Genomic DNA, 11,653 nt, shown 5'->3' with positions numbered 1-11,653 from the left:
TTATAGATGAAGGGTTCCAAATATGCAAGCTAGCATTCCTAAATTGCCTGCCTGCATAGAGTCATTAACCATTCACTGTCTCCGATCTCCTCATATTCTTATTTATTTATTTATTTTTAAAGCAGAAATATCACATATGTCTTACCTAATCTTTGCCACAGCGTGCTGTAAAGAAAATGTGTATGTCCAGTACTTTGTGGTGATCATAATAATTATTATGGAGTTTTTGTTTCTACATTTATGATTATATAATTTAGATCAGGGTTTGCAGTCTCTGCAAATAAGCACTGTTGTAATGACTGTAGGTTTGTCACCAATGATGTAGTTTGCTTGCTCTTTTAGTTTGCTTGCTCTTTTATTTTAAAAAAGTCCTTGATGCCTCAAGCAAATTCACTTGTCTTCAGTTTCCTGCAAATACAAATAAAACAAAGACAACACCGTATGGAAACAGCTGTTTATTGATAGAAAACAACTAGTTTCTGTCTGTTTATTATTCTCTTTTGGTGTTCTGAAATGCAAAACTGTAGGCCACATATTGGTTTTATTTCTCGGATTAAGTTCTTTTAATGGCTAAAGAACTTTTGAAAATGAAAGAAACAAAACATGATCAAGCCCCACAAGTCAAGATTTTGTGTCACAAACAATCTAAACACAGAGTCAAATACATTAAGCCTCCAGTGCTCATCCAGCCTGCAAGCGTGGTGTTTTGTTAATGTTTTAATCTGGAAACACACAATCCATTACTGCTTCTGTTCAGCCATTTAGTGGCCTGATAACATTAGAAGCAGATGCATCGGGGGTGGGACTTGGCACACAGATAATCTCAAGTATGTGTTATAATTGCATACTTTTCCCAACTTCTACCAAGCATTTGTGCCCAAAGAAGATTTTATTTTCAGCCTCAATGTCAAAAGGTGTCTATGTCTATACTGTATCACCAACAGGTTAAGAGAAATTGTGAACCATCTTCCAGTAGTGTGGAGATCTTGTTGCTTGGGCACAAAATACTACTAATCCTGAAATACTATTTCCTAAGTTTGCATTTTTGGTTGGTTTGCTGTACTTTTCCACCTATCTATAGCAATAAAAAGACTTGTTGTTGATGCTAATTATGTCTAGAATCTGCAAAATAAAGGCTCCATGCAAAATAGTGCACTAGAACTGGCACTGCTGGATGTTTCAGAGCTGTTTTTGCAATAATTTGGAGACAGCTGGCTGAAATATTCAAGAAGGAGGCAAAGAGGAGTGTATATATATATATATATATATATATATATATATATATATATATTTATTTATTTATTTCATAAATTCATGTTGAAATTACAGAGACCTTCTGGTTCCAGTAAAAGGTTTCTCAAACATGCATGTCTAGAAAGAATAGCAAGGGGAGGAAGACCAGACCTTCCATTTTAAATCCATCCAACTAATTCCCACCTACGGGTCTGGCATTAAAAGAAGCAAACCTGTCTCAAAGACTATCAGTGTGTGGCAGGATATGCATAAGCAAATGATGAATGGGCATGTTTTTCAGCAATATAATAATACTGACATTGCTGCAGAAGGGATCACAGGGTAATTAATTTCAGTGACAATACTGCGGTTCGAAAAAGAAACCAGCATGATATAACCAAACATCAAAGTCTAGATCACATTTTAAATTAAAGATTGCATCAGATGAAAAGAACAGGACTCCTAGAGCAATAATGTAATTAATGGAAGCTGTTCAAAGAGAACTGAAAAAGGAAACTAAAGGAAGCAAGAGGGCAAGCCAGTCAACATGTATGAACCCCCCCTCGAAACAATAACAACTATGGGATACATTCATACAAATACACTGAATTATTTTTGCAAACATGGTGATTCTGCTGAGTGTAATTGTATCACTGATTGTAAAAATCTGTCTGCTATAGTATCACTTGACACAAACGTAACTGATTCAAGTTCTGCAGCCAAGGGTTTTTGAACAAATCTTTTTTTAATATTAACAAAAAGCACAAACCTCAAAACTGCAAACTACAAACGTCTGCCAAGGCAGCTCACTTGCTGGAGAGTATTCACTTTTAAGGGAAAAATTGGTATAAACTTGTATATAAACATATGTATGAATATATAATGTATAATATGTATTGATTTGCAAGTAACTGGACATGAAATACTGCAGTATGTTTCTAACTCACCAGGCAGCTCATTTTCTTCCTCTTTGTAAAACATTCTTTAAATGTAGAATACAACTGGGGCCAACTTTAAATAACAACAAATGTGGAATGTAAAAGAGGTGAAATTTGATAGGATATTTAGATGCAAACTAAAGTCATATTTAGAATTCCCATATACCAGTGTATCGCTTCCTAAATGGTCCCAATGCAAACAAAGGCAGCAGAATTTTTAGCATAGTTTTAAAGATAAAATATGTTTTATGAAAGTCTGACATAATGAAACTTTGACCTTAATGAAGAAAGGGTCAAAAATAACATGATATTTAGAATTTCCATTTATCAGTCTTTATATATGCCTATGTGTTGTCAATACAAATAATGGCAGTAAAAATCTGGACATATATACCATTATTATCAATTTAACCTTTAGATCAATCTACAGAGCTTGAAGGAGAGGTCAGAGGTCAAACATAGCATGATGTTTTCAATTTTATACGGTCATTTCTATATGTTGACAATACACACCACACCTGTAAGAATAATAGTCTCTAACCTATGAGCCTTTTGGTCCATTTTCAACCATTTTCAATAAAATTGACTTTCAAGAACTTGGTGGATGTACATTTTAATGGATTATTAGCTTGACTTCACTCTACACCCCTACAAAGTTTTATCAGAAAGCATTCAAAACGTTTCCAGCTTTTATATTTACAGACAGCATGACATGCAGACACTACCAAAAAAACAACCTCCTTGGTGGAGGCAATACTCTGTTGCAGACATAGACATGGACAGCTGGAAACACAAAGCCCAAGGACTCATTCCTGTTATACGCCTTGAAGTCTTGTAGACGTGGAAAATATAATCAAGGTTTAAGAAGTCCAGTGGGTTGGATAAGTTAGCATTTAGAGTAGGAAGGGAGGAACAAATGGGGAAATAGAGAGGGAACTAAAATTACTACCAAGAAATGTGCTTGCTACATTTTTATCACGGCAGATGAGTTCAGTCCCCGCTGTTATAAGGGCAAAAGCATAACTTCACTCACCATATTGCAGTTAACAAAAGTGATTGCTATTGTAAAGAACAGACATGTAGCATGGTTTGCTATTAGCATGCTGAAACAGAAGTTAGAGTAGCTCATGTGCCCAGCAGAGGGCAGTGTCTAACTATCCAATGATAAACGTCTGACAGTTCAACTACATTCTGTTTTCATGTTAGGTTGTATCATCTGTTGTCATCCACAGATTTTGAGTTTTTATTCTAATTTTGGTGTCTATTTTTATATTAATATCCATATAGAGATGTACGTTTATAGAGAAGAGCTTCATATTGAGAGATATTTTAATATTTTTCCATTATTTTATGGAAGTTTGTCTGGAAAAAGACATCACATTTTTAAAAATTTGCAACATTTTAAGCACTTCTGTGACAGAAATTGTCTCTGTTTATATATGAATTTTTAAAATATATGATTACATGTATCTCCAAAAGTTGATTCTGTTCATTTGGACGTAGCGTTTTCAGTGGGAGAAACGTTTCATCACTCATCCAAATGATTTCTTCAGTCTCAGCAGACTGCAGGTTTCCCAAATCTTCAACACAGAAGAGCTACCTCGTCAGGCCAGGACTCTGCAGTCTACTTACACCTACAGGCCAGTGGACACTCTTTCAATGATGAGGATGTACACACCATGGACAGGGAAGAACGGTGGTTTGAGCGTGGAGTCAAGGAGGCCATTTACGTGAAAAGGGACGGGGCCTACGGGTAAGATGTCACCATCTTACAATGCTGTGATTGCAGCCATTCCCCAACTCTCTGTGAATGGTACTCATGGCCATTGATCAGTGGGTTTTGGTCAGTGGTGGTTGATCAACGGTCATGAGAATTTGCATAATTATGATTAAGGAAGTGACCTCTCAGCCCATTGTTCTTTCAGCGGGCTGGTTTCAGTCATTATGCAAATGTACTGTTTATAAGATTGGGGAAACCTGCAGTCAGCTAAGACTGAAGAAGTCACTTGGATGAGTAACGAAATGTCTCCCCCACTGAAAACGCTACGTCCAGATGAACAGAATCAACTTTTGGAGATTTACTTACCTGGATGATTGAGCATGCATCAAGATGATTACATGTAAAATTTATATAACAAATTTTTACTACAGGTTTTTGTAATATGGGGCAGCACAGCAAGAAGGTCATGAGTTTGACTTCCTCATCTGGCCTGGGTCTTTCTGTGTGGGGTTGTCTCCCTGTTAGCCCTGTACAGTAAAAGGCTGGCGACCTGTACAGGGTGCACCCTACATTCTAACCCTATGGTAGCTGCACATTAATTTTTGATGCAAAAATCACAGTTACAGGTATGAACAATCATAGCAGATAGTTAATGTACAGTGAATGTATTAATGTTAAATGTGTCTGATCTAAAAAGAGTAGGTTCAGCTAAATTACAATAATGATAATTAAGTCACATCAAATCATAAAGAAAACTGCTTTATGTGGAATGAATTTTAAATATGAAATTGTAATATTTCTGAATATCACTTCATGCTATGAGGCATGAAGTGATACAATTATACTGTGATTATACTGTGATCTGATAATAGTACAGTACAGTACAGACAAAACTTTCATCTACCAAGAAGGTCACATGTCTTGTCTCATGTTTGCATTTCAAAATGCTTAATGCATTTGAAATGCAAACATTATTGTGCTATCTACTGTACAAAATAAAGCGCCTTGAGGCGACTTTTGTTGTGATTTGGCGCTATATAAATAAAATTGAATTGAATTGAATTGAAAAGTAATAATGTATCTACTCTGAAGCCAATATTAGCCTGTAAACTGATTACTAAGCTTCATATTCTCCTAGATCTTTATTAAACCTCATAGTGCTTCTCCTGCAAAAACAGAGGGACACCAAAACAACACTGATCTGCTCTGTTCCTAGTCTGTCTACTGGATCTAAAATCACCTGGATATGGAGAGGAGAGGGGCGGGACTGAATCTTGCGTTACAGGAAACATCACTTTTAGAGGAAGCTCTCAGTGCAGACATGTCCAGAGGTTCTGCAGTAACGTCTGCAGTCAAATAGTAAATTAAGCCACTGAATTTTAAAGGTGAAAATAACTGATAAAAATACTTGTTAATGTAAGTAATGTTCGTGTTTACGACCCTGTGGGGCCAAGTTTAAAGATTCATAGTCAACTCCTCCAATTTCTCACACACACATGCACCCACACAAAATATGCTTAAATATGCAGACGTGTTTGCAGAGAGGCTGTATGCAGTTGAAATGGGGAAATGCTGAGGGAAAGGGAAGTTTCTTTTGAATTCTTTAAGGTCAAGTCAAGTCAAGTCAAGTTGGCTTTATTGTCACTTCAACCATGTACAATTAGTTCACAGTGAAACGAAACAATGTTCCTCCAGGACCAAGGTGCTACATGCAACATAATTTACAACATAAGTTAACAGAAAACACTAAACTAGCTAAGTAAGAGGCCTAGTTAGCTGGCTAGCAGAGACAAGACAGACTGACCTAACATAAATTACAACATAAATTAACAAAAACTAACTATCTAACTATCTAAGGAAGACTAGGAAGTAAAGAAATTAGTGCAAAAAATCCAGTAATAATATTGTGCAAAAGAGCATTTACAGGTTGGTGTATACGATAGTTTGGTGGTGTAGGTCAGTGTGTTTGCGCTTAGTTGATTAGTCAGTCCAGTCTCAATGCTTTGAGGTAGTTGAGTTAAGCTGAGTGATAATGTTTGTGTGTGTGTGTGTGTGTGTGTGTGTGTGTGTGTGTGTGTGTGTGTGTGTGTGTGTGTGTGTGTGTGTGTGTGTGTGAGCGCATGTGTGTGTTTATCAGTCCAGTCCCTTTTTGTTGAGGAGACAGATGGCTTGTGGAAAAAAGCTGTTGCACATTCTGGATGTGTGTGCCCGAATGCTTCGGTACCTTTTTCCAGATGGCAGGAGTGTGAAGAGTGTGTGAGAAGGGTGTGTCCGATCAGCCACAATGCTGGTGGCTTTGCGAATGCAGCGTGTGGTGTAGATGTCCTCAATAGAGGGGAGGGAGACCCCGATGATCTTCTCTGCTGTTCCCACTATCCGCTGTAGGGTCTTGCGGTCCGATATGGCACAGTTCCCAAACCAGACAGTGATGCAGCCGCTCAGGATGCTCTCGATAGTTCCTCTAAGGAAGGTGGTCAGGATCGGTGGTGGAAGCTGGGTCTTTCTCAGTCTTCTCAGAAAGAAGAGACGCTGTTGGGCTTTCTTGTGCAGGGAGCTGGCGTTGAGGGACCAGCCGAGGTCTTTCTCCAGGTGGACGCCCAGGAATTTGGTGCTGTCGACGATCTCCACAGAGGAGCCATTGATGCTCAGCGGTGAATGGTCGCCTCGTGTCCTCCTAAAGTCAACAACCATCTCTTTTGTCTTGTCAACATTCAGAGACAGGTTGTTGTCTTTACACCAGACCGTTAGCCTCTGCACTTCCTCTCTGTACGCTGACTCGTCGTTCTTGCTAATGAGACCTACCACGGTCGTGTCATCAGCGAACTTAATGATGTGATTTGAACTGTGTGTTGCTACACAGTCATGAGTCAGCAGTGTGAACAGCAGAGGACTGAGCACACAGCCTTGTGGGGCCCCAGTGCTCAGTGTGGTGGTGCTGGAGGTGCAGTTCCCGATCCGTACTGACTGAGGCCTTCCGGTCAGAAAGTCCAGGATCCAGTTGCAGAGGGAGGTGTTCAGGCCCAACAGGCTCAGCTTTCCGATCAGTTGTTGGGGGATGATCGTGTTGAATGCTGAGCTGAAATCTATGTACAGCATTCGAACGTGTGTGTCCTTGTCCAAGTGTGTGAGGGCAAGATGGAGTGCAGTGGAGATGGCGTCGTCCGTTGAGCGGTTATGGGGGTACGCAAATTGCAGTGGGTCCAGTGAGGGGGGCAGCAGGGTCTTGATGTGTCTCATGACGAGCAGCTCGAAGCACTTCATGATGGTGGGTGTAAGTGCAACAGGACGGTAGTCGTTGAGACAGGACACAGAAGACTTCTTGGGCACGGGGACGATGGTGGTGGCCTTGAAGCACGTGGGAACGACGGCACTGCTCAGAGAGATGTTGAAGATGTCGGTGAGAACATCTGCCAGCTGTTCAGCACATTCTCTGAGCACTCTGCCTGGATGCTGTCTGGTCCAGCAGCTTTACGTGGGTTGACTCTGCGTAGAGTTTTCCTCACCTCAGCTGTAGTGAGACACAGCACCTGGTCGTTCGGAGGAGGGGTGGTCTTCCTCGCCGCCACGTCGTTCTGCCTGTCGAACCAAGCGTAGAAGTTGTTCAGCGCATCTGGGAGGGAGCCGTCACCGTCACAGGCAGGTGATGTCGTCCTGTAGTTAGTGATGGCTTGTAAGCCCTGCCACATGCGCCCTGTGTCGCCGCTGTCCTTGAAGTGGTTGTGGATTCTCTGGGCGTGTGCGCGCTTCGCCTCTCTGATGGCCCGAGAAAGTTCGGCCCTAGCTCTTCTAAGCGCCACCTTATCTCCCGCTTTGAAGGCAGAGTCTCGGGTCCTCAGAAGTGCACGCACTTCCGCAGTAATCCACGGTTTCTGGTTGGGTTGTGAGATGATGGTCTTGGAGACAGTGATGTCATCGGTGCACTTGTTGATGTAGCTGGACACTGATGACGTGTACTCCTCCAAGTCAGTGAAGTCGCCGTAAGTTGCAGCCTCCCTAAACATGTTCCAGTCAGTGCTCTCGAAACAGTCCTGAAGAGCAGAGATGGCTCCTGCTGGCCAGGTTTTCACCTGCTTCAGAACCGGTTTTGATCGCCTGACGAGTGGTCTGTATGCTGGAATTAGCATAACAGAGGTATTCCATGTTTCTCAAGGAACCTTTTTACATTACTTTTTACTATGTTAATAGATGAAGATATAAGTATGATGTTAAAGTGATATAAAAATAAGCTAGACAAGATTTTTCAGAAAAAACAAACAAGCAGTGTAGCCAATGGTGAACATTTACACATATAAGATAACAACTGATATAAGATAGTAACTGTAAAGCCAGTCTGCAATATTCAGTTGTGTGATAAGAAACTTCCTGAAACTTCATTGCAAGACGTAATGTAGGAAGAGATAGGAAAGAGAAGTGAGGAAGACAAACTTCAGTTTATGAAGTTAGCAGACATCAGTGAAGAGAGAAAAGTGAAGAAGAAGCTAAAACAGGGGGAAAAAGTTTAATATGTTTCACACTGTCTTTTTGAAATGGAAATGCAAAGGGTTTTATATAGCAATGCTGATGAAATTAAGAGACCATTATACATTCATTAAATATGACAGATGACCTAAAGCTGTCTTGTTGTATTGTAGGTATTTTTTTTATATATATATATATATATATATATATATATATATATATATATATATATATATATATATATATATATATATCTTCCTAAGACCCAGCATTGATTTTGTGTCCTAGTTGGAGGACATGATCCTGGTCCTGAGACTGGTGCATCAAGCTATGATCTATGTCATCTGTATGACTCCTGCTGTACTGTCAAGGAAACATCCTGGGCTTTTTATTGAGGCCACATTTGTAGGGGCTGAAACCTGTGTTACTTACTTACAGTAAATAAGTGAGAGCGATGGAAGGTAGAAAACAGCAAACTATCCCACAAGAAAGAATGACAAAGAGAGAGAGAGAGAGAGAGCGAGAGAGAGAGAGAGAGAGAGAGAGAGAGAGAGAGAGAGAGAGAGAGAGACATGACACATCTGTTGGTGACAGAGCTGTAAGCAACAGGTAAAAACTGATGAAGATGGTCAGACTGAGAGCTACATAAAATGTAATCACCAATAATCCAGTTATAGTTGGATAATGCCTGTAAACTTGACTTAGAAATAGATTGAAACTGTCAATCACCAGTCAAACTAATTGAATATAATGCTATTGGTCAGTTTCTCAATTATGGGGGAGAAGAAGACAACACTTACCTACTGACTTAGTGTAGATGAGGATGGTACTGAGATCACATAGTCTGTTTGATTTTTCAATAGAGCAGTATTTTATAAATACAACATTTAACTTACACTGTTTGACACCTTTAAGGACAATGAAAATGCTATTTAGTTGACGGCCTTGCCATAGAAAATGATTAAGATCATTTTGTGCATCATGTCCACAGGTTCTGTAAATCCAAATCTGGTCCAGTGTTTTTTTAAACTTGCCTCATTGATTAAGACTGTAATACCTGATGAGATTTTTGCTATCCATTTCAAAACTTGTGCAAAATGAGCTAATACTGTCATGGCACTGTGTGACCCAGTGTTTGTGTATCTGGTTTAAGTTTATATTCTTTTATTTTTTGCTATTCATGGTTTTGGTTCTCTTTATTGTTTTCTGCTATGTTATATTTATAGTTCCTAGTCTTTAGGTTTCTGTCTCAGTGCTTTCCCTGTGTTTCATGTTTCTCATTTAGTTACTCCTGTTTCCATGATCTTTGTTCCCTCTCTCTCCCTGTAGCCAGTCTTGTCTCCATGTCACAGTGTCAAGTTTGTTCAGTTTTGTGTCCTCCCTGTCTCATTGTGTCTGATTAGTTCCAGCTGTGTTCCCCTCCTTTTCCCCATTCCCTCGTTATCCTTTGTGTATTTAAATCCTGTGTTTCACTCTACCTGTTGTTGTGTTGTTCCATATTGCTGTGTGTTTTCTCGGTGCACCTTGTAATGCTGAGTTCTCTGTTTCAGTCTTAGTTTCCCAGTTTTAGTTCCTTTTTTGTTGGGGTGGCTGTAGCTCAGGTGGCAGAGCAGATCAGCTACTAACCAGAAGGGCAGAGGTTCGATCCCAGGTTGCTCCAGTTTGCATGCCAAATATACAAGATACTAACCCCATGTTGCTCTCCGATGCATCCATCGAAGTATGAATGTTAGATACTTAAGCTTAGAAGAGGTGAATGAATTAGTTGTACAAAGTGCTTTCAGTGCTCAGACAGAGTAGAAAAGCGCTATATAAGAACCAGTCCATTTACTAGTTTTTCAGCTTAGTTTTCTTGTATCTAGTATTCAAGTTTTTGTCAAAGCAAATAAAAGCTGCCTCCTTTTATCCTGCATTTGGGTCCTCATCCTGCCTGCCACAGCACCATACATGACATGGTGCTCTAATTTCTAACAGTCTTTAGACATTCATAAGATCCCTGCTCTTTGAAAATGCTCTGCAAATATACCCGTTTCCAAGAAGAAAAAGTATGAAACAGCAGGTTAATGTCAATACCAGTCTGTCCCAGGTGACTGGATATTACAATATTTACCTTGGACTTTTGCCTTCCTGCTACCCGCTGCTCGACATGCTCCTTTGATCCAATTTATGTTTAAATATAATTTTATGACACAAACCTCAGAATTTTTAAATGTGGGAAAGATAGGAAATTATTTTTGATACATATAATGCAAATGATCTCATTATATGTAGCTTTATAGTGTCATAGTCCGTTTCTTTTCTCTCTCTCACACACACACCAAACTGTTGCATGGTTCTTACACCAAATGGTTACCGCCTCGCAGCTCAAGCGCAAAAAAAGACACATTTTCACAAATACAAAGAGTTCAGTAGTGTTAACGTCAAACAGTACTGCTAAGAATAGTACAGAAGAAGTGTTGTCAAAGAGGCCGTCTGTTGAAATAAGGAAATGGTGAGAGGGAAAGTTTTTGTTTTTAATTCTTTAATTTCTTTAATGCATTTATTTTTTTATCAATAAACTTTTTTATAATGCAGTTTACTATGTTAATATATGCAGATATGGATCAGCAGGAAAGCAGTTAATTAATGCTAATTAATAAGTGATGTAAAAATAAAAGGTATGTACACTTTATGTGTTCTCGCTAATATTGTAGGGTCTTTATTTGACAATATAAAGAGCATTGAGGTGACTGTACTTGTGATTTGGTGTTATTTAAATAAAACTGAACTTACAAAAACTGTATGAAGCAGCTGTAATAAAATGGTGTGAAGATGAACTTCTGGAAATGTGATTGCAAGAATAAGCAAGAAACAGACAAGGTGAGGAAGAGAAACTTCAGTGTCAAAAGCCAGCAGATGTCAGTGAGGAGAGAAGAACAAAAACAAAAGCCTTTATTGAGTTGAGTGATGTGAACTGTTGACTTTTTCATTGTTTTATTATGTGCATGTTTACTTCGTCTCCTGCATTAGTTATTCTCTGGAGCGAGAGACTGAATGTGTTGAGCATCGAAAGCTGATGATGTTTGTTCTCATCTGGACAACTCTGCTGTTCTCTGTGAGAGACGGCAGTGCTGACACAGGTTTACATCTTCTCCTTTATATAACCTGTATATTGTTATTTTTATGTGTGTTTGTGCTGTTTTAAATAAGTATTATAGGCAACGTAATATCTTTAATTAGACATCGTATTTATTGGTTTACTGCTGTCAACTAAATATTCTTTGTCTTTGTATGTTTCTTACCCTTTCGTACATTTTACCTTTCC

Source organism: Pelmatolapia mariae, linkage group LG10_11, assembly GCF_036321145.2.
Source record: "Pelmatolapia mariae isolate MD_Pm_ZW linkage group LG10_11, Pm_UMD_F_2, whole genome shotgun sequence".
Lineage (NCBI taxonomy): Eukaryota > Metazoa > Chordata > Actinopteri > Cichliformes > Cichlidae > Pelmatolapia > Pelmatolapia mariae.
The sequence above is the reverse complement of the archived record's forward strand: the minus strand, read 5'-3'. Positions refer to the sequence as shown.